At 49.5% G+C, this 24,553-nt stretch overlaps 1 pseudogene; it reads left to right on the top strand.

The window, feature by feature from the left end:
• The first annotated feature begins 7,470 nt into the window (after positions 1–7,470).
• LOC141086665 (BMP and activin membrane-bound inhibitor homolog pseudogene) lies at positions 7,471–8,800 on the top strand (annotated as a pseudogene).
• Positions 8,801–24,553: the final 15,753 nt, after the last annotated feature.

The following is a 24,553-nucleotide window of genomic DNA, read 5'->3' as shown; positions in this document are numbered from 1 at the left end:
GGAAGAGGAGGGAAGCCTTGATGACAGTCAGCCATTGTCTGCTCCGGGAACTCTCCTGGACAAGGTGGAGGAAGAAGAGGAAGAGGAGGAGGAGGATGATGATGGGGATGATTATTTAGGGGAGGAGGATGCTTCACGTGGGGCAAGAGAAAATGTTGGCATGGCAAGGTCTGGTACAGGGTTTGTGCGTGACTGGAGGGACATGGATTTGCCAGAAAGTGCTCCTCCACTCAGCACTCGCAGTGCATCATTGACACCGGGAACATTGGCCCACATGTCATATTATGCCTTGCAGATCCTAAAAAGGGACCCCCGCATTGCCAAAATGATGAACGATGATGACTACTGGTTGGCCAGCATCCTGGATCCACGCTATAAAGGCAAATTCCAAAACATCATGCCACAGGAGAACCTTGATATATTGGCTAACAAACAAGCAACTCTGGTAAACCGGTTGGTTGAGGCATTCCCAGCACACAGCAGCGGTGATGGTTCTCACTCGAGCCATAGGAGCCAGGGGCAGCTTGGAAGAGGTGTTGGTGGTGCACACATCAGAAGTGGCGTTGGAGACAGGGGTTTCATGACAATGTTGTGGACTGATTTTTCAAGTCCCGCTCACACGACTGGTAATACTGCATCGATTGAAAGTGACAGGAGACAGCACTTGTCAACTATGGTTACAAACTACTTCTCGCCCCATATTGATGTTCTCCCTCACAGGTCATTCCCATTTGACTATTGGGCCACTAAACTGGACACCTGGCCTGAATTGGCACAATATGCCTTTCCAGCTGCAAGTGTGCTATCGGAAAGAGTCTTCAGTGCTGCTGGATCAATCCTGACAGAAAAAAGGACCCGTCTCTCGACGCAAAATGTGGATGATCTAACCTTCATTAAAATGAACCATGCATGGGTTTCCAAGGATTTTGTCACACCTTACCCTGATGACACGTAGGGTGACAGAAAAATGGCTTGCTTTGGTCCTTCTCTTCCTGGGACTTGACCAATTTCGCCTTTAGCAGCAGCTGAATGCCTTCTCCCCCATGGCCGGGGTCACCACCTAGAGCACGCAACTGTGCGTGTGCCGTTGCCCTGGACAGGTGGGTGGGCCGACTCTTGGGCGCGGGCACTAGCACAGGGTCCCTCATAGTGCAATCAAGTGTCTCTGACGGTGGGGGTGCACACCCGCCATCAGACACACCACCGTACTATGAGGGGATCAGTGCCAGTACCGATGCCCAGGAGTGGGCCCCCCTTGCTTGGGCAGGGCCCCAGCATTTGCAATGTTTACCTCTCCCTGCTCCTCCGCTGTGTAGTCTGGGCTGTCAAATCCTTCACTGGGACTGCAACTACAAATTTGGTGAACTGATAGTAGATGATGGTTAAGACGTAGCTATGCCCTGTCCCGCTGGCCGGGCTCTAGCTTCAGATGATCAATGGATTCCATTTCTTATGGACGTCGACTCACAATGAGATGCAGTGGTGGTTTCTCATCAGCTTTCACAGTTTTCCTACCCACAGATGTGGGACATTCCAGTGCACATTTTTAAATGTGCCCTCTCATGCCAATCCAATTGAATCGCCTACAGCCTGTGGCTTCTGTGTTTTGCACTCCAAAGTTACGTGACAAATCATGATAAGCAGTGAGCACCATGTTTACATCTCTCCCTGTGATCAAAATTGGATGGATATGAGTAACGGCGATGGGATAAACGGTACTGCGATACAGCAACACTTTCTTCACAAAGAAAGGTTTTTGCTGTCTCCACACACTAATTAATTGAGGGTCAGCATCGCCTCTGAGAATTGTGACAGAAGTTTTTCCCGTGAATAGTAATTCCTAGATTTCTGCAATCACTAGACTATATGTCAGTAATTGTATGCATATCATTTCCTATTGCGGAGAGTCTGGACTTTCTTACTGAGACAGAAATATATATGAAGATTGAAAAATACCACCAAAAGTGTATACTGGTGGTCGCTTCAAATACATTTCCTTTTTTCGACTTTTTAGATTGTTGTCTAATCCATACTGAGAACACGGAGATTTTAAATGTTTAAACTATGCTATATATACCTGCTATCCAGTGATAATGTACCCTTTCTCAACTTTGTACAATCTGGTCAAATCCATACTGGACCTGAGAACGTCTGAGTCTGCCTCCTGATCTATAGACATATATTTTTAATGTGTAAACTATGCTATACATACCTGTTATCCAGTGATACGGTAACCTTTGTCACCTTTGTCCAATCACGTCTAATCCATACTGGGCCTGAGACCGTCTGAGCCTGCCTCCTGATCTATAGACATAGGTTTTTAATATGTAAACTATGGTATACATACCTGTTATCCAGTGATTCGGTACCCTTTCTCACCTTTGTCCAATCACGTCTAATCCATACTGGGCCTGAGACCGCCTGAGCCTGGCTCCTGATATATAGACATAGGTTTTTAATGTGTAAACTATGCTACATATATACGTGTTATCCGGTGAAACTGTACCCTTTATCAACTTTCTAGAATCTTGTCGAATCCATACTGGGCCTGAGAACAGCTGCCGAGCTGTTAAGCAAGCTACAGCACCTGTGGTTTGGACATGTAATTTTTTGCATTCTTTCAGGAATGCCGGTTATGCCTAATTCAGGAATTGCGGTTGACCTGCACTTACTGGGAAATCATCGTTCGTGGGGAATAATTGGAATCACAGATCCCCATCACTAACGGTGTTCAGCGGGTTATCTGCACCTGTAAGCGACAAAAGCTAGTCCTTTCAGTGTAGCACACATGCAGCCCCGGACATGTAAGGCCATGATAGACCTGTTATTGCTCGATCTCGCGTGCCAGAGCTTCGCGTATCCCTCTAGTAAGCTTGACGCGTACCGTGGGGGCATGCCGGAGTCTCGTTCGTTAACGGAATAAAGCTGACAAATCGCTAGCCCAACTACAAACGGGCATACCACACCACACACAGAATCGACAAAACTTTCAATGTGTGCATCTTTTCTTGGGGTGGCATGGTTGTGGTTTCCCGGGTGGAGTCCAATTAAGCCGCAGGCTCCACTCCTGGTGGCGCCCTTTTGGACATTCCTTTAAGGTTCAGCTCTGCAATCATACTGCCCCCGGAAAGCAAACACTTTGCTTTCATGGACGCTGTTTGGAGGTTCATCTGAATAATGCCGCCCGATCGCCAGTTGGCATAATTTATTGGTGGGAAGTCCGATGGTATATGATCGTGTTCGATTTCAGAATTTTTTTTTTTTGGTTTGTATTTTATATTTTTATACCAGCCTTTCTTGACTTCATAAGGGCATGACAAGCCTATATCTGTGTCTCCTCCACCTCCTCCTTTTACTCCTCCACCTCTTTTCTAAATGTAGTTGCCCTTTTCCACATGTTAATTTTTGTCTTGTGAGCATTTTTTCGGCTTTGGGAAGCCTTTTAAGGTGTTTTGTAATTGTTTTATATGTGTTTGTATGTGTTTGTGCTTGCCTGCCATTGTTTTCAATGTGGTTCGATGAACATTCGACGAACTTGCCTCCTGTGCGACGAACCAAAACACTAGCGGGGTGGCTCAACACTACTCCTGATATATAGACGTACATTGTTAATGTTTAAACTATGCTATATATATACCTGCTATCTGATGATATTGTACACTTTGTCTACTTTTTATATTCTTGTCTAATCCATACTGAGCCTCTGAGCGTCTCTGTGTGACTGATGGAATATATATGGAGATTGACAATTATCCTTTGAATGAATAGAGCTGTACGCTTCTGATACAGTGCCATATATCTGATGATATTTTGTGCTAAATTTTGAAGTTTGATGGAAGAGGCCGCGGATGTGGTCGTGGGGGGGCAAGCTGGTGCTGATTGTGGTGGTGCATCTGCTGGTAGTGGCAAAAGCACAATAGCAGCTAAGGCAGGAGGTGTTGAGCCTGCGTCATGGTCTGGCTCCGGAACGCCTGGAAGGCTACCTTTTCTAGGAGTAGGTTAACTGCTTTTAAAGCCGGAGCATGAGGAACTGGTTTTGGCTTACATTGCAGAAACAGACTCCAGCAAATATGCCCTCCTCTTCTGAAGTTTCAAAAAAATGCAAGCACTGAGTCATCAAGTGCTGGCTCCTGGTCAGGAAGAACCCCTTTCCTTGTGTCCTGCACCCCCACCCAAAGTGAATGATGCAGCAGGCCACACTTCACATTAGTCCATGTAGCTCTTTCTATCATACCATGCCTGGGTTATCAAGTCAAATCGTGAATTCCCCAGTCCAAGATGAATCTGACATGGAGTGTGGGTGGCCAGCCAGGGCAGTGGGGTTAATCGGTACCGGGCCGGTGTCTCAAAGGGATGTGTCACGGTGGTGGTGACCTGTTCCGTGGCCCTGGGAGTCCATGCAAAGTTGTGAATTACATTTATAGTTGAAGGATACGTGACGCCACCTGTGGTTTCTGATTAGATTGACCAGCGCTGCAGTGTCGCTTCTCTGAGACAGATGTTGTGGTGCAGCTAAGATGTAGAAGCCCTACACAGGTAGGGCCGTAGTCGCAGGGCAGATGAAAGAGTTGGTAGATGGTGTGCAGTGCAGGATGCAGCAGAGCCATGTGCCAGGCGCAGGAGAAAGATGACAGACACAGTCGTGCAGTTCCTTTACCTGTACTTGGCAAGTGCCGTCCAGGACCCAGAGTACAGATGGAGGAGTTGGTCAGCCTGGAAGCCAATTTGGAATTCTCACTGTGCAGATGGGTAGTGTGGCCTCCGTTCTAGCGCTTATCTGAGGTACTCGCAGTGCTGAGTTCAATGAACTTCCCCCTTGTTGACTCTCTTTTGGAACTTTCTCATATGGCAGGCAGCCATAGCCTTTTCCTTCTGGCTCCCACACGTCGCTGCTGGGGCCTCCGAGCCTTAGTTGTGTACAGAGCATTTACAACTGCTACTTCCTCCGGTTTCGGCTGCAGGAACGTCAGTGTCCCTACAAACTCGGAGACCGGAATCCGTACCATGCGCTCCAGCTAGGAGTGAGCATTAACTCTGCTCATCCTCCATCTCCCCTTCTCATGTCCACACACTTCCCCTTCCCTTCACAGACTGCCCTAACTTACCTCCTCCCGACCACAGAGAGCAGCTCTTGAGCAGTCAGGTTCAGAGGTCTCCCTGCTGGCCTGGAGTGGGAAATGTGTTGTGTGTTGGTTTAACTGCTAGAGAGATCCTTTGTTGCTCCCAAGCATGACATCACACTCCCTAGGAGGAAGGTAATGCCACTGTGGCGACCGTACTCCTGGGGGCGCCACAAGTGCACTGATGCCCAGCCACTGGTAGATGATTCTGCTGGTACATTGACCCAGACCACTACATTCCCCTCGCACTCTACACAGCCAGAATCTGACCCTGATGAAACTCAGGTTACCCTTCCCATATACTGTACCACCTTACACGGTGACAAAGAGGAAGGTGCAGATGAAAGTGCAGGTTCGGCCCACCCACCATCAGACACACTGCCGTACTATGAGGGGCCCTGTGCCAGTGCCGTCACCAATGAGTGGGCCCCCCCTGCTTGCTCAGGATCACAGCACTTGCAAAGTTGAAATACTTACCTCTCCCTGCTCCACTGCCATGACGTCTTCCGTGTTTCCTGACAGTGATATTCTGATCAGAGAGCGCAATGACATCACGTCTGTACGCCCAGACTAGTACAGGGATTCCCTAGCTAGGAGACTTATTTCAGACTTATTTAATTGTTTTCAATGTTGGGACAGCAATTTTTGGGGAGCACTATACTCTGGAGAATGATATATGGGGCCCACCATACACTGGAGCATTCCAAAGGTGGACATCAGACACTGGAGCAGCATTTACAGGGCCCATTATACACTAGAGCATTAGAAATGGGGCCCATTATATATGGAGAATTATTTGGGCCCATCAGACAGTGCAGCTTCATCCATGGGGACCAACATATACTGTAGCATTATGTGGAGCTCATCATATACTGTTTCAAACATTATATGGGACCAATGATTCTGTATGGAGAAATATATGGGCCTCATTACTCTGTATAGTGCACTATGCAGTGGACATAATACTGTATGGAGTAATATACTGTCCGTTTTTGGAGCTATTGGAGAATTTAAAATGGATATCAGTCATGAGATGTAAAAAGTGAAGTATTTTTCATTGTACTATACCGCTATTTCTCTGCCGTATCGGAGCATCATGAGTTGTGCTATGTGTTAAAGGGGAGCTCTTTGGCCCAGGGCACATGAAAACCTGGAGCCAGCCCTTCCCCCCCACAAATTTAGCCAAATAACCCCCATTTTTCAGTGCGTAACTAGTATTATGAAGTAAATTAAGGTTGAAATGCTTCAGTAATAAGAATTGATGTTTTAGGCATTCAAAAGGGCACTGTAGGTGTGTTTCCTGTCCTCCACTCCCTGCCGACTTTGCTTCCCCTTTGACTTGCATTGGGTTTCGTGTTTCAGTCGGCCTTCGACTTTTCACGATAATCGGCCGATTTCGTTCGACCCGACTTTTGCGAAAGTCGGGTTTCACGAAACCCGACTCGACCCAAAAAAGGCAAAGTCGCTCATCTCTAACTGGCACTACTACTGCATTGTTGACTTGTGTCTAGGACTTGGGAAATTCACTTAAGATTGTGCGAACCTTTGTTTTAGTCTCTTCCATTTGCCGAGGAACTTCTGGACTTCCATCTATCTTGCGCAATTGAATTGGGCAAACTTTCAGGTGGTCTCTGGATACAGCAACAGACATTTTTCCTCTGTCCTTGGTGACGAGGATCACCTTTCTGTTGACAAAATTAGATGGTAGGACTGTGTAGGGCTCATCCTCCCACTGATCATCTAGCTTATGTGCTCTTCTTTTCCTTTTTAACAATTGCTCTCCTGGTGACAAGGAAGTGGCAGGGGCATGTTGATGGTAGTCTTTCTCTTGTTTTTGCCGGGTTTGCAACAGATTTTCTTTTACACACTGCTGGACTTTGCGGTACTGTAGTTGCCTCTCAGTATTCTAGTCTGTGTCTGGCTAGCTAGGTATGCTTTCTAGTGTTAGAACACCCATTTCCAGGTCGATGGGGAGTTTACCTAGTCTTGCTCGCAAGACAAGTAAGCTGGGGCGAAGTTAGTCGATTTTGTAGGGATGTGGTTATACATCTCGACTAGGTCTGACAACTTCTCAGGCCATTGGTTGCGCTTTTCTAGCGGTAAGATCTTTAGAAAGTTGATCACCAGCTGATTCATTTTTTTGCATAGGCCGTTATCTTGCGGATGGTATGGTGTTGTCCGAATCTTCTCATAGCCATCCGGACCGCTGGATTATAACCGTTGCTTGGATTATCGCTGTGTGCGCTGGAGGCTCTGGCTTGTTTCTACATGTCCGCGGTGTTGGATGGTGACTCTTTGCACAATCCCTTGAAGTCATACAGTGAAGAGCTGGGGAGGAGCAGGCTTGTAAATGGATCACCAAGCTAGCCTGCTCTCCATCTGACTGCAGCTGGAGCTCTGCGCTATAGCCGTACTACTCACTAAAGGAGAAATCAGATGCTACTGTGACGCTCCACACTGTGTTGCAACCGGATACATGTGTAAATCAGAACTGAATGCCTGCTTTTCCAGTCTACTTGACCCACAGAATACCAAGTCACCTCTCACACATGGCTGCCTGGACTCTATTTCTAAGACAACAGAAAAGTGCAAAGCCGTCGAAGACAAGAGTGGGCCACTGTGCTGAAACTGGAGTGTTGACACGAGGATATGTGAAATTATAGAGGTCTTCATGATGTTCTCTCCCACCCCAAGAGTGAAACATCAGGCATGGGTAGCAAGTACCAACATGAAAGCACAAGGAACCTCATCACAAAGGTTCAAGAGTTGACTTCGTCCAAAGAACTGTCATGATACCAGTGCTGGGTGACCGGCACTTCTGGGGTTAATGTTCTGATCTCAATGCAGACTCTCACCTGCACACCTGGGACCTATTATGGTGGCCTCTCATTGGTTCTGGGGAGGCTTCTTATAGCCTCAGGAAGCTCCCATCCCCCGTCAGTTATACTTTCGCCCTTGGCATTGTGCGGTGACCCCTGAGTGTGTTAGTGCTGTGTTCTGGTTACTTGATTCTCTGTGTATGACTTGGTCTGCTCTCTGGATATCGCTTTGGATTCTGCCTGGTACCTCCTATGTCTGTTTGGTTTTGATCTCTGCTTGGCCCTGATTATCCGTTCTGTCTCCTCCCTGGTACTGTACTGAGATCTTGTGTATGACCTTTGGCTTTGTCTGACCTCCCGTCTTTTTATCCCTCCTGTACCTCGCTGGTCTGTACTGTGCATAACCTCTGCTTTGCCTGACTCTTAGTTCCCTAGCTTCTCTGAAAGCATTACGCTAAGTCCCGCCCCCTTGCAGTCACAAGACTGTTCACATGACCATAGGTCCTATGCCTTCAGCATCCACAGGTCCCGTGCATCGGTACTTTCTAGCTGTACCTGACCCCAGTACCCCTACATTGCGGGTGAGTCCCTGCTCAGCGGAGGCTGCACGCCGGCGCTGACAGGATCCTGACACTCAGGACACGTGCACTGGCTCAGTGAGCAAGTACAGTGCGGTGTTCTTGACAAGAACTGTGGTTTAGAGCATCTATCATCGCTGTGCCTATAGCAGGGGGATTGATATTGGTTCTTCTTATAATGCTTGCTCTCCAGATGTTCCACAGTGAAAATAAAAGATTACAGGATCAGAGGCAACAGATACTCTCCAGACTGCACTACAGCTTTCATAGCCATATAAGGTGAATAATTCTTGGAAGACCTCTGCTTCGAAAGCCGGATCTCTGTCTGTCAATAACCAGGTCAGCAGAAATATTCTTGAAAGGCCTTTGCAGTTGTTCTTGCCATCTGCTATTGGAAAAAGTACTAGCAAGAAGATGATAGGCTTCAAGGGGGCTCTTTGGCTGTTGCGATCCTTTTTTCTGAGGTTGCATGGGCCGCATTCTCTACACCACTTCTCAATTGACTGGCTCATACCTGTCCAGAAGAAATGAGCATGGATAATGACTTCTATCTTCTTTAATCCAAAGTGCCCTGCTTGGTTGTGGTAGACTTCAAGGACCATTGGTACATCCTTTCTTGGGAACACGATCTGTCACACCAACTCATGTGTATGGGAGTTGATAGTCATTCGGCACAGTTTGCCTTCATAGAAGAACAGCTTCTTCCTCTCTTTCCACAGCTCTACGACTTCTGGTGGTGCATCAGGAGCTGGAGATGAGTTGGCTGCATCAAGCAGTTCCTTCACCATGCAAACAGCCGGATCACTGCTCTGTGTCTCTGCCCAACCATAATGAGGTATCGGATTGAGGGAAACTTTTTGGACTGAATGCCTGTTATTCACACAGAGGATGCACTGGGAAGCATACTGGTGATGGAATGCCGGTGTCTCGATCTCTTCGAGGCCTACCAGGTCTTCTTCCAGGTCAGGTGGGTGTGGCATGCTATATAAGGCATCAGTGTTGGCATTTTTGTTACCAGCTTGATATTTAATGACGAATTCATAGTTGGGCAACCGAGCCATCCACCGTTGCTCTAAGGCACCGAGTTTTTCAGTCTCCAGATGCATCAGAGGGTTGTTGTTGGTGTAGATGGTGAACTTGGAAGAGGCGAGGTAGTGCTTGAACCTCTCAGTCAATGCCCAGAAGATAACTAGGAACTCCAACTTAAAGGAGCTGTAGTTGGCAGGATTTATTTCGGTAGGGCAAAGCTTCCTACTGGCATAGGTGATGAATTTCTCCTTGCCCTGCTGTTCGTGAGATAGAACCGCTCCTAGACCGACGTTGCTGGTATCGATGTAGAGGATGAATGGCTGACCATAGTCTGGGTAAGCCAAGATCTCTTCTCCGGTGAGAGCTTGCTTAAGGTTGTTGAAGAACGCTTTCAATTTGGCATTCCACACAATCGGGACACTCTGTCCTGGACTTTTTGGAGTTCCCACTAGCAGGTCTTGAAGGGGAGCAGCCATTTTTGTGAAGCCTTTGATGAAGCGTCTTTAATAGCCTACTAACCCCAAGAATTGTCAAACCTCACAGATGGTAGTGGGTACTTGCCAGTCTCTGATGACCGTCACCTTCACTGGATCTGGTGCCACTCCTTCTGCACTCACGACGTGATCTAAGTACTGCACTTTGGGCTTCAGGAGATGACCCTTCGATGGTTTTACCTTCAAGCTGAAGTTGAACAATGCTTTGAAGACTCCTGCCGGGTGTTTCAGGTGACCTTCATATGTCCTGGAATAAAGAATCACATCATCCAGATACAACAGCACAGTCTCAAAGTTCTTGTGCCTGAGGCAGCACTCCATGAGTCTCTGCAAGGTTCCAGGTGTGTTGCACGACCCGAATGGCATACAGTTGAATTCCCATAGCCCCATTGATGTGGTGAAAGCAGTCTTCTCTTTGTCGGCCTCTGCAACAGGAACCTGCCAATACCCACTAGTTATGTCTAGAGTCGAGAAATGCTTGGCTGATTTTATTGCTGCCACTGACTCTTCTATGTGTGGCAAGGGGTAGGCATCTTTGTGATATTATTTATTTGCCTATAATCTACACACATGCGCATGGTACCATCTTTCTTTTTGACAATCCCAGTGGAGCTGCCCAAGGGCTGCAGCTGTCTCGTATTACCCCTGCCTCTTTAAACTCTTTTAGCATACTTTTGGCACACTGATAATGAGCGGGAGGGACAGGATGATACCTCTTTTTGATGGGTGGGTGATCTCCTGTAGGGATATGATATTGGATCCCCTTGACCTGCCCAAAATCCAGAGCGTCCTTGCTGAAAACCTTCTCGTACTCTTGGACTACTCGATTGACCCCATGTCGCATGTTTAAAGGACATTCTCTTTCTAAGTGACCAGCCTTGTCACTGCGGCGGCAGATGGGTCATCCAGATGAGTCAAGGCAGTCTGTCGGCCTCCACCTGGAGTAGGTCGGTGATCTTCTCCTCTATTGTTGCCATGGCAGGCCTGGAGTAGGTCGGTGGTCTTCTCCTCTGTTGTTGTCATAGCAGGTCATCTGGGTGTAGGAGGAAGGGCCCCTGCCGAGTGTCCGGGCCGGAACCAAGAGGACCGCTGAGACAGAGAGACCGGCAGGGGCGGAGCCTATATAAAAGGGGTGGGGCATGCCAGTCAGAGTGAGTCAGCAGAACGGGAGAGAAGGAGCAGGAGACCGTGGGAGCGCCAGGTAGCGAGAGACCCGAGCAGAAACCAGAGAGGAGGACAGCGACGGGAGGGAGTCTCACGGTGGACTGCAGAGATGCAGAGAGACGGCGCCGAGCCGACCGACAGAAGACAGCTGCTTCACTCCAACCTGTGGCCATTGCCGCCTCACCTCAGCTCGCGGCTGCGGCCTGCCCGCCGTCACCCGCGGCCTCTGCCGCCTCACCTCAGCTCGCGGCTGTGGCCTGCCCGCAGTCACCTGCGGCCGCTGCCACCTCACTCCAGTTTGCGGCTGCGGCTTGTCCATTGCCGCTCGCAACCGCCACCGCCCCGTTCCAGTCTGTGGCAAGAGCTGGGCCATTACCGCCGCGGGTCCCCTAGTGCAGCCGCTGGCATACAGGATGGGGGAGTGTAGAAGGAAGGACCCCCGCGGAGTGTCCGGGCGGAACCAAGGGGACCATCATCTAAGTTCCTAGGGTGCCTGTTTCCGGGGAGCAGAGTTAGGGGACGGACCGCTGAGATTGACAGAATGGTAAGGGGTGGAGCCTATATAAAAGGGGAGGGGCACGCCAGTCAGCGTGAGTCAGCAGAACGGGAGAGAAGGAGCAGGAGACCGTGGGAGTGCCAGGAAGCGAGAGACCCGAGCAGAATCCAGAGAGGAGGACAGCGACGGGAGGGAGGCTCACGGTGGACTGCAGAGAGACGGCGCCGAGCCGACTGACAGAAGACCGCTGCTTCACTCCAACCCATGGCCGTTGCCGCCTCACTCCAGCTCGCGGCTGCGGCCTGTCCGCTGTCACCCGCGGCCTCTGCCGCCTCATCTCAGCTCGCGGCTGTGGCCTGCCCGCAGTCACCCACGGCCGCTGCCGCCTCACTCCAGCTCGCGGCTGCGGCCTGCCCGAAGTCACCCACGGCCGCCTCACTCCAGCTCACGGCTGCGGCCTGTCCGCTGCTGCACACAGCCACTGTCGCTCCACTCCCGACCGCGGCTGCGGCTTGTCCATTGCCACTCGCAGCCGCCACCGCCCCACTCCAGTACGTGGCAAGAGCCGGGCTGTCACCCGCCGCGGGTCCCCTAGTGCAGCCGCTGGCTGCGCCAGTGGCCTACCGACCACCACTCAGCCCCGCCGCTACCTGCTCCCATTCAGGGGCTGCGGCCTCGACTCTCCAACCCCCAGGCTGTGTCCCGCTGCCTCTGCCGGGGGACATCTCGCCAAAGAACCTTTCTAGGGCCTGGTGTGCCCTGCTTCGCCTGGGCGTCGGTACTCCCGAAGACTACGCCAGATCCTCAGTAGCTGGACAGATAAGTGACACCACATAATTAAGGACCCGTAATCGGCCATACCGGAGCCATATAGTGACCGGCCTTTGCCGGAGTAGTCATGTTCTTATAACCAGTGTTTGTTTGTACTAAGTCCCTGCGAGGACAAGTTCTGTTATTTTGTGTGGTTGCTTAGGATAGCCCAACCGGCATCAATCCATAAAAGTTATTACTAAAAGCATAATCCGTCTCGAGCCTCGTCACTGCAACCCTTGTACCTGCCATGACCACATGGGCTAGATGCTAGCTGGATCCTCTCTGTAGGGGAAGATGCCTGGAGAGACTGGACAGTTTTAAGCAAGGCAGCCATACCCTGAGTCAGGTCCTGTACTTGCAGGCACAAATCTGCAGTGGAGACACCCTGTGTCTGAGCATATGGTTCAACAGGTGTTTGAGGCAAGTACGCTGCCCCTTGGTGGTAAAGGATCGCCAGTAGTTTAGTGGGCTCAGTTTTGGCATAAGTTGTCTCCCGTAGTGCACGTAATTGCTCTGTCTTTGAACTGAGCAAAGGGATATCAGGGTTTAGCAAGGACATTATACACATTTGGGTCTTATGTGAGTCGGACAGCAAGCCCTCAATGAATTGCTCCTTCAGCATCTTGTCCTCATCCTGCACACTGCCTGGATTTGTTTGTTTGATGGCTCTCAGCACCTCCTGCAGTCAGTGCATAATCTGTAAGGTTATGTGCACACGCTGCGGATCTGCAGCAGTTATGCAGACAGTGTACAGTAGCATGTAAATCTATGTGATTTACAATCTGCTGTGCACATGCTGCGAAGTTGTAACTGCGGAAAAGCTGCGGTTTTGAATCCGCAGAAAGAAATGACATGTCACTTCTTTTCTGCAGATTCTGCTGCGGTTTACCATCTCCTCCATTGTAGAGGTAATAAACCGCAGGGAAAACCGCAGGCCAATCCGCAGGTAAAACCGCAGGTCATATTACCTACACCAAATTGCACAAACAATTAGCAACATCCCTATACTGGGAAATGTGCCACAAATTAACTATGAATATCTTTTGTGGTGACCTGAATTCTTTAAACCAAAGAAGGTTCCACACCATGGCACATAAAAAGTTGTCTTTATTTATTAACAGTGCAATTAAATAATTAAAAAGAGGTGCTAGACCATGAAGAGAGACAAACAAGTCATAGAAGCATCACTTTACAAAACATTTCATTATGCAATTATATTCTCATATGTTGAGTATCGCTGGGAGGGATTAACATAATTTTTGCTTTCTTAAATAATCGTCAGCTAACTATCCTCAGGCAGGTCCCGCTATATGGGGGTATAACACCCTCCTAAATTCCCTCAATAAAATACCCATGCTTAGCCCAACATAACCCAATACCATACAAAAAACGTGAGTGTAAGTGTAGTAGCATACCCTGAACTGATGGTGCTTCCTGGAACGTCCCTCATGCCCCGACGCGCGTTTCGCTGTGCTTCATCAAGGAGGCATGTCTAGGCAGGGGGCTACCCCACTTAAATATAAATTCAGTTTCCATGATTGGTCAATGTTAACAAGTGGCACCTGATTAAAAACATACACCGCTCTTTAAGTCCATATCGCGCTTGCTCGCATACAAATCAGAAGCCAGCCCACATGAATTTGCTACCGTAAAAACCTACTGCGCCTGCGCGCACGAAGGTCCTGTGCTCAAACTAGGTCTGGCAATTTGACTCTCCTCAGCCAATGAGAGTATAATCAGTAGTCAAGTGATCCATACCAGATAGGTCCTATTCTCATATATACTCAGATGAGCCATTGCGCCTGCGTACTAAAAAATCCCGCATCTATCTGAGCCATGCATACTGGGCGCATGTTCGAATTTCATTATTGACTGGATGAATACTCCAATATACATTTGAAACAGCCTATTGCTCCTGCGTATACAAGAATCCTATATCTGTCTAAACCAGGCATAGTCGGCGCATGCTCGGGATTCATTGAGATATGTCAGCCAATGGGAAAAATACCCAGCGGTCATGTGGTCCATGCGCAGCCAGGTGCTGAAAGTGTCCCAGTTGCCACGGAAACACCATTGACACGCCGCACATTCTTCAAGACAGCTCGAAATCCGGGCATGTGCACCGCCTCAACAGACAACCTGATTCTTATTGATGAAAGTGTTTCTTTATAGAAATGTATGTAACACCCACATCATAATATAAATAACTAGAGTTGAGCGACTTTTGCTTTTTTAGGGTCGAGTTTCGTTTCATGAAACCCGACTTTTCCAAAAGTCGGGTCGAGCAAAATCGGCCGACTATAGGGAAAAGTCGGGGGTCCGACCGAAACACGAAACCCAATGTAAGTCAATGGGGAATTAAAGTCGGCAGTGAGAGGAGGACAGGAAACACACCTACAGTGCCCATTTGAATGCCAAAAGCATCAATTACTTATTACTTAAGCTTGTCAACCTTAATTTACTTCATAATACTAGTTACGCACTGAAAAATGGGGGTTATTTGGCTAAAGTTGTGGGGGATTAGGGATGGCTCCAGGTTTTCATGTGCCCTGGGAGAAAGAGCGCCCCTTTAACACATACCACAACTCATAATGCTCCGATATGGCAGAGAAATAGTGGTATAGTACAATGAAAAATACTTCACTTTTTACATCTCATGACGAGGCCCATCTATTTCTCCATACAGAATCATTGGTCCCATATAATGTTTGAAACAGTATATGATGAGGTCCACATAATGCTACAGTATATGTTGGTCCCCATGGATGAAGCTCCACTGTTTTATGGGCCCAAATAATGCTCCAAACATAATGGGCCCCATTTCTAATGCTCTAGTGTATAATGGGCCCTGTAAATGCTGCTCCAGTGTCTGATGTCCATCTTTGGAATGTTCCAGTGTATGGTGGGCCCCATCTATCATTCTCCAGAGTATAAAATTGCTGTCCCAACAATGAAAACAATGAAATAAGTCTCCTCGCTAGGGAATCCTTGTACTAGGCTGGACTCCTCGTCGTCCCCATCTTCCATCTCACTGCACAGTATTTCAACCTTGCAAGTGCTGTGATCCTGAGCAAGCAGGCGACGGCACTGGCACAGGGCCCCTGATAGTACGGTGGTGTGTCTGACGGCGGGTGGGCCGAACCTGCAGTTTCATCTGCAGCTTCCTCTTTGTCACCATGTAAGATGGAACTGTATATGGGAAGGGTAACCTGAGTTTCATCAGGGTCAGATTTAGGCCGTGTAGCGTGCGAGGGGAATGTAGTGGTTTGGGTCAATGTACCAGCAGATTCATCGAGCAGTGGCTGGGCATCAGTGCACTTGTGTCGACCCCAGGAGTACGGTCGCCACAGTGGCATTACCTTCCTCCTAGGGAGTGTGATGTCATGCTTGGGAGCAACGAAGGATCTCTCTAGCAGGTTAACTGATTGGGCGGCGTTATTCCCACAAGTCACGACCCTCCAAACAGCGTTCATGAAGGCAAAGTGTTTGCTTTACGTGGGCAGTATGGTTGCAAAGATGAACCTTAAAGGAATGTCAAGAAGGGCACCACCAGGAGTGGAGCCTACGGTGTAATTTGACTAAACACGGGCAACCTCAACCATCCAGCAACAAAAAAGATGCACACATTGCAAGCTTAATTCCGTTAACAAACGAGACTCCGTCATGCCCCTCGGTCCGGGTCCGGCTTACTAGAGGGACACGCGAGGCTCTGGCACGTGAGATTGGCCAATAACTGGTGTGTCATGCCCTTACATGTCCGTGACTGCATGTGCGCTACACTGAAAAGGCCAGCTTTTGTCGCTTACAGGTGCAGATAACCCGCTGAACAACGTTAGTGATGGGGATCTGGGATTACAATTATTACCCGCGAACGATGATTTCCCAGTAAGTGCAGGTCAACCGCAGTTCCGGAATTAGGCCTAACCGTCATTCCTGAAAAAATAAAAAACTTACGTGTGCAAACCACAGGTGCTGTAGCTTGCTTAACAGCTCGCCAGCCGTTCTCAGGCCCAGTATGGATTACACATGATTGCACAAAGGTGAGAAAGGGTACCGTATCCCCGGATAACATGTATGGATAGCATAGTGTACACATTCAAAATATATGTCTATAGATCAGGAGGCAGGGTCAAATGGTGTCAGGCCCAGTATGGATTACACATGATTGCACAAAGGTGAGAAAGGGTACCGTATCCCCAGATAACATGTATGGATAGCATAGTGTACACATTCAAAATATATGTCTACAGATGAGGAGGCAGGCTCAAACGGTGTCAGGCCCAGTATGGATTACACGTGATTGCACAAAGGTGACAAAGGGTACCGTATCCCCAGATAACATGTATGGATAGCATCGTGTGCACATTCAAAATATATGTCTATAGATCAGGAGGCAGGCTCACACGGTGTCAGGCCCAGTATGGATTACACGTGATTGCACAAAGGTGAGAAAGGGTACTGTATTCCCGGATAACATGTATGGATAGCATAGTGTACACATTTAAAATATATGTGTCATGGTCACGTGTGTCTGGACACAGATATTTCCGCAAGGCGAACCCATAACACACGTGACCCTGGAAACACCGCCTCCAGTGGGGCGCATTTAAATAATAAAACGTGCAGGTGGATACGCCGCCTCCACCCGGCGAATTTGGGAATTACACGTTATACATAAAATCTGGAAACCCCGCCTCCAGTACGGCGAATTTAAATAATAAGGGGGACCTGGGAAACATCAACAATGGTGGGCCCTGCAATAGGGAATGGGGGATGTGGAGACCTCCTAAGCTCCCCTGAGCAGGTGTCCCTGCACTCCTAACGTTCCCTATGCCGGTTTCGCACCGGGCGCCGCACGCGTACCTCAACGCCCTAGCTGGCCCTGAACCTAAACCCTCACTAGGGAATAGGTCGGTGCGGAAACTAATCCCACCACTGCACTAATAACACACATGAGGGAAAGAGACAATACAGGGGAAACACTACTTAGCTTTGCTCTGTTGCGTACGCTCCTAGCAACAGAGCCCACCACCTGCGTGCATCTTCTCCTCCACCTGGATCCATCACCATAACAGGATCCTTCACCTTAGTGCAGCCTCGGAGCAGAGTCCACCACCAGTTGCAGCTGCTTAGTACCAGAGTCCCAAGGATGAGTTCAGCTTCTGACACGAAGTCAAGCATGCTTGAGTCCAGCTCAGCAGCCAAGTCCCACATGGTGAGTGCCACTCTCCATAGTCGCCACTCCACCAGTCCATGCAGACACTTCCCGCTGACACCATCACTGCGACCCCACCACGCCATGCCAGCCCTTCGTCCAGACACCATAGCTGAAACACGTCCCCCCTGGCTAAGCTGCGCAGGACTCCTCATCAGCTCCATCCTTCCTCCAGGCTCTCCCCCAGAGTGAAAACAATCTCACAATATCACAGGCAGTGATTGCACACCCCTAGCACACCTTTATAGGGTGTCACACCTGATACATAATTACGTGCACAAAAACCTAAAGTGCAATACCACTAACCACCACCGGGGACAGTCAAGACACCTTGGAACTTTCCAAAGTAAAAAAAGTTCACCCAGTGCAATTTAAAACTGTCAGATCACTTCAGATCATGACAGTACCCCCTCCTTAATGAGGGACCTCTGGACCCTCAAGACCACCCCCCATCAGGGAAACACCTACAGCGGGGACGCCAAGACCCTGAGTTCACCCCACCATTACCTGACACTTCAGGTTTATGACAAACACACAGCTGGTATTGGCTATAAAGTTCGTTTTGGAGGCACCACTCATCTCCACAGTGCCGACCTGGGGAACGAGTTTATGTATGTGAATGTTTGTTATGAGCTGATCAGACTCCACAACACATTTCCACAAGATGTTTTTTGATGGCACCCATACATGCTCGTTCACACGCAGGTCCGGACCTGAACGTTTATTGCACACATTCGTTTGTCATAAATTTGGTGAACTCATTCTGGACTCGACAACAGAGGCGTCCCCCTGTGTCACCACACTCACACCCCCGCTATTCACCAAGGGACACCACCCTCCAACCCTTTCACCATGAGGTCTGCGCCTCTAGGGTTGGTTAATGGCGAGGGTTGAGATTTGTCCCTACTCCCCCGCAGCACACCTGCTGCACACACCAGGAGGAGAAGGGGACGGGAAATGGAGGAAATATACACTCGCTGGTCGCCTCCACACAACCAGGAGGGCGGCTTCTTCGATGGTATAGAAGATTTGGCGTAAACCCCGTGGACTATCACACCAGTCAGCTCACCACAGGGGCGTACCCCTTCACCTCGGGGAATACCAGGCAGCTCCGTGGGGCACTATTCCTCCCACCTGCCTGGGTGCGCCCGCATGCATGAACCAGTCCCGCTCCCCAGCAGCGACTCTAGGGGGCTTTAGCCAGACCGCAGCCGCCATTTTTTTTTTTTTTTTTTCTGGTTAGCTGAGCAGAGGCCCCAGACCCTGATAACTGCTGCTGCAGCGGCTCTAACACACCATGCCGCTCCCCACTCACCTCAGTGAGGTCCGGCAACAATTACTAACAGGTCTCCACATGGCCACGGCTCACCAGAAAAAAAAAACTGTAGGGCCTGTGACAATGTCTTGGTCACGTGTGTCTGGACGCAGATATTTCCGCAAGGCGAACCCATAACACACGTGACCCTTGAAACACCGCCTCCAGTGGGGCGCATTTAAATAATAAAACGTGCAGGTGGATACGCCGCCTCCACCTGGCGAATTTGGGAATTACCCCTTATACATAAAATCTGGAAACCCCGCCTCCAGTACGGCGAATTTAAATAATAAGGGGGACCTGGGAAACATCAACAATGGTGGGCCCTGCAATAGGGAATGGCGGACGTGGAGACCTCCTAAGCTCCCCTGAGCAGGTGTCCCTGCACTCCTAACGTTCCCTATGCCGGTTTCGCACCGGGCGCCGCACGCGTACCTCAACGCCCTAGCTCGCCCTGAACCTAAACCCTCACTAGGGAATAGGTCGGTGCGGAAACTAATCCCACCACTGCACTAATAACACACATGAGGGAAAGAGACAATACAGGGGAAACACTACTTAGCTTTGCTCTGTTGCGTACGCTCCTAGCAACAGAGCCCACCACCTGCGTGCATCTTCTCCTCCACCTGGATCCATCACCATAACAGGATCCTTCACCTTAGTGCAGCCTCGGAGCAGAGTCCACCACCAGTTGCAGCTGCTTAGTACCAGAGTCCCAAGGATGAGTTCAGCTTCTGACACGAAGTCAAGCATGCTTGAGTCCAGCTCAGCAGCCAAGTCCCACATGGTGAGTGCCACTCTCCATAGTCGCCACTCCACCAGTCCATGCAGACACTTCCCGCTGACACCATCACTGCGACCCCACCACGCCATGCCAGCCCTTCATCCAGACACCATAGCTGAAACACGTCCCCCCTGGCTAAGCTGCGCAGGACTCCTCACCAGCTCCATCCTTCCTCCAGGCTCTCCCCCAGAGTGAAAACAATCTCACAATATCACAGGCAGTGATTGCACACCCCTAGCATACCTTTATAGGGTGTCACACCTGATACATAATTACGTGCACAAAAACCTAAAGTGCAATACCACTAACCACCACCGGGGACAGTCAAGACACCTTGGAACTTTCCAAAGTAAAAAAAGTTCACCCAGTGCAATTTAAAACTGTCAGATCGCTTCAGATCATGACAATATGTCTATAGATCAGGAGGCAGGCTCAAACGGTGTCAGGCCCAGAATGGATTACACGTGATTGCACAAAGGTGACAAAGGGTACCATATCCCCGGATAACATGTATGGATAGCATAGTGTACACATTCAAAATATATGTCTATAGATCAGGAGGCAGGCTCACACGGTGTTAGGCCCAGTATGGATTACACGTGATTGCACAAAGGTGAGAAAGGGTACCATATCCCCGGATAACATGTATGGATAGCATAGTGTACACATTCAAAATATATGTCTATAGATCAGGAGGCAGGCTCACACGGTGTCAGGCCCAGTATGGATTACACGTGATTGCACAAAGGTGAGAAAGGGTACAGTATCCCCGGATAACATGTATGGATAGCATAGTGTACACATTCAAAATATATGTCTATAGATCAGGAGGCAGGCTCAGACGGTGTCAGGCCCAGTATGGATTACACGTGATTGCACAAAGGTGAGAAAGGGTACCGTATCCCCGGATAACATGTATGGATAGCATAGTGTACACATTCAAAATATATGTCTATAGATCAGGAGGCAGGCTCACACGGTGTCAGGCCCAGTATGGATTACACGTGATTGCACAAAGGTGAGAAAGGGTACCATATCCCCGGATAACATGTATGGATAGCATAGTGTACACATTCAAAATATATGTCTATAGATCAGGAGGCAGGCTCAGACGGTGTCAGGCCCAGTATGGATTACACGTGATTGCACAAAGGTGAGAAAGGGTACCGTATCACCGGATAACATGTATGGATAGCATAGTGCACACATTCAAAATATATGTCTATAGATCAGGAGGCAGGCTCAGACGGTGTCAGTCCCAGTATGGATTTGACGGCCCAGACTACACAGCAGAGGAGCAGGGAGAGGTAAAGATTGCAGATGCTGGGGCCCTGCCCAAGCAAGGGGGGCCCACTCATGGGCGTCGGTACTGGCACTGGGCCCCTCATAGTACGGCGGTGTGTCTGACGGCGGGTGTGCACCACCACTGTCAGAGACACTTGATTGCACTATGAGGGACCCTGTACCAGTGCCCGCGCCCAAGAGTCGGCTTACCCACCTGTCCAGGGCAACGGCACTCGCACGGTTTCGTGCACTAGGTGGTGACCCCGGCCATGGGGGGGAGGCAGCACAGTTAGGGAGTTTTAGAAAGTGGCATATGTTGATGTTGGACATTCAGCTGATGCAAAAGGCGAAATTGTTCAAGTCCCAGGAAGAGGAGGATCAAAGCAAGCCATTTTTCTGTCACCCTATGTGTCATCAGGGGAAGGTGGGACAAAATCCTTGGAAACCCATGCATGGTTCATTTTAATGAAGGTTAGATCATACACATTTTGGGTTGACAGACGGGTCCTTTTTTCTGTCAGGATTGATCGAGCTGCACTGAAGACTCTTTCCGATAGCACACTTGCAGCTGGGCAAGCGAGCACCTGTAAGGCATATTGTGCCAATTCAGGCCAGGTGTCCAGTTTAGCGGCCCAATAGTCAAAGGGGAATGACCTGTGCGGGAGAACATCGATATGGGAGGAAAAGTAGTTTGTAACCATAGTTGACAACTGCTGTCTCCTGTCACTTTCGATCGATGCAGTATTACCTGTTGTGTGAGCGGTACTTGAAAAATCAGTCCACAACATTGTCATGAAACCCCTGTCTCCAACGCCACTTCTGCTGTGTGCACCACGAACACCTCTGCCAAGCTTCCCCCGGCCCGTACGGCTCGTGTGAGAACCATCACCGCTGCTGTGTGCTGGGAATGCCTCAACCAACCGGTTTACCAGAGTTGCTTTTTTATTAGCCAATATTAGGTCAAGGTTCTCGTGTGGCATGATGTTTTGTAATTTGCCTTTATAGCGTGGATCCAGGATGCTGGCCAACCAGTAGTCGTCATCGTTCATCATTTTGGCAATGCGGGGGTCCCTTTTTAGGATCTGCAAGGCATAATCTGACATGTGGGCAAATGTTCCCGGTGTCAATGATGCACTGCAAGTGCTGGTTGGAGGAGCACTTTCTGGCAAATCCACATCCCTCCAGTCACGCACAAACCCTGTACCAGACCTTGCCACGCCAACATTTTCACTTGCCCCACAAGATGCATCCTCCTCCCCTAAGTAATCATCCCCATCATCATCCTCCTCCTCCTCTTCTTCCTCCACCTCGTCCAGGAGAGGTCCCTGAGCAGACAATGGCTGAATGTCATCAAGGATTCCCTCCTCCTCTTCCTCCTCTTCAACATTGGCTGCAGACGCCTGCTCCTTAAGGTGCGTCAAAGTTTGCATGAGCAGACGCATAAGTGGGATGCTCATGCTTAGGATGGCGTCGTCTGCGCTTACCAGCCGTGTGCATTCCTCAAAACACTGAAGGACTTTACAGAGGTCTTTCAGCTTCGACCACTGCACACCTGTCAACTCCATGTCTGCTCTCAAAGTGACTGGCCGTGTATCCTCCCACAAATGCATTATGGCCTGCCTCTGTTCGCACAGCCGCTCAACCATGTGCAGGGTGGAGTTCGACCTTGTTGCAATGTCGATAATAAGGCGGTGGTTGGGAAGGTGGAGCAATCGCTGCAGCTTCTGCATACGAATGGAGTGTACAGACGACCGGCGGATGTGCGCGCACAGTCTTCGCACCTTCTGGAGCAGGGCTGTTAACTCCGGATAATTTTACTGCACCACCAGGTTCAAGGTGTGAGCCAAGCAAGGTATGTGGCTGAGTTTTGAAAGGGCTATGGCTGCCACAAAATTACGCCCGCTATCACTAACTACCTTGCCTGCCTCAAGATGTATACTGCCCAGCCATGACTCAGTTTGTCGCTGAAAGTACTCGGCCAGCACCTCCGCGGTGTGTCTGTCGCCCAAACACATCATTTGCAACACAGCCTGCTGACGCTTTCCACTAGTTGCTCGATAGGGGGACACCTCGTGTGCAACAGTGGCAGCTGCAGATGGAGTGCTCGTACGACTGCGCTCTGTGGACGAGCTTTCGCTTCTGGAGGAGGAGGAGAGTCGAACGCCTACAGCCAAATGTTTCCTATACCGTGGGCTAGGCAGGACTGTCCCACCACCGCTGTCCCCTGTGAACCCTGCATCCACCACATTAACCCAGTGCGCAGTGATGGACACGTAACGGCCCAGACCATGCTGACTGGACCATGCATCTGTTGTGAGGTGCACCTTTCCACTCACTGACTGCTTGAGTGCATGGACAATGCGGTCTTTCACATGATGGTGGAGGGCTGGGATGGCTTTGCGAGAGAAGAAGTGGCGACTGGGTAGGTCATAGCGTGGTACTGCATAGGCCATGAGTTCGTGGAAAGCTGCGCTTTCCACCAACCGATAGGGCATCATCTCTAATGAGATTAGTTTGGCAATGTGGGTGTTCAAACTCAGTGTACGTGGATGAGAGACTGAGTACTTTCTTCACCTACTCATAGTCTCTGGGAGGGTGAGCTGGACTTCAGAGCTGCATATGGTGGAACTAGCGGTGGACAGGGCGGACTGAGAGAGGGTTGATGATGGTGATGGAGTTGGTGTTCTTTCTGGTGGCCTAGATTCAGTCTTTAGTTGATATAACAGTGGGATTCCCTGACTGCTTTGGCCTTGCAACGACACCTCAACATTTGCTGCTTTGCTAACAAGTGGGCTTACAGTGGGGGAAACTATAGCGTTGCTGACTACCTTCTTTGTGATCAGTTGCACATGTGGTACTTGAGGTTTGGTGTTGTGTCCACGCTTGCAAGTGCATGCTGGTTAAATGTCTAAGCATGCAACTGGTATTCAAATTTTTCAGATTTTTCCCTCGGCTAAAGGTCTTTGCGCACTTCTTACAGATAACCTTGGCCTGATCATGAGGATTTTGTTCAAAAAAGTGCCACACTGCACTCTTCCTACTTTGGAAGACATTTTGCGGCCTAGCACGCTGTGCTATTTTGACCGTCTGGACAAGCTGTCCAGCAACTCTTTTGATTTTTGGAACCTGTCTTTGGAGTACTCCGGGCCTGCCAGATAACAGCTGTTGCAATGTCGATGTCTGCTGTGGATGCTCCTCCTCCTCATCTGAGCTATTGGAAGCAGCACCCTCTTCCCCCAATGGATGCCAATCTGGGTCAACAACTGGGTCATCCATCACCTCCTCTTCTATGTCATGTGCACCTTCCTCTGTGTCACCGTGTATGGTGGTATAGTATGCGGGAAGGGGCACCTGAGTCTCATCAGGGTCAAAATCTGGCTCATTACACTGCGAGGACAATGTAGTGCTCTGAGTGAATGTACCAGCAGAATCATCTATCAGT

This window comes from Dendrobates tinctorius, unplaced genomic scaffold (assembly GCF_039654945.1).
Source record: "Dendrobates tinctorius isolate UK_male_01 unplaced genomic scaffold, ASM3965494v1 ptg000032l, whole genome shotgun sequence".
Lineage (NCBI taxonomy): Eukaryota > Metazoa > Chordata > Amphibia > Anura > Dendrobatidae > Dendrobates > Dendrobates tinctorius.
This window is presented reverse-complemented; position numbering and strand designations above follow the sequence as displayed.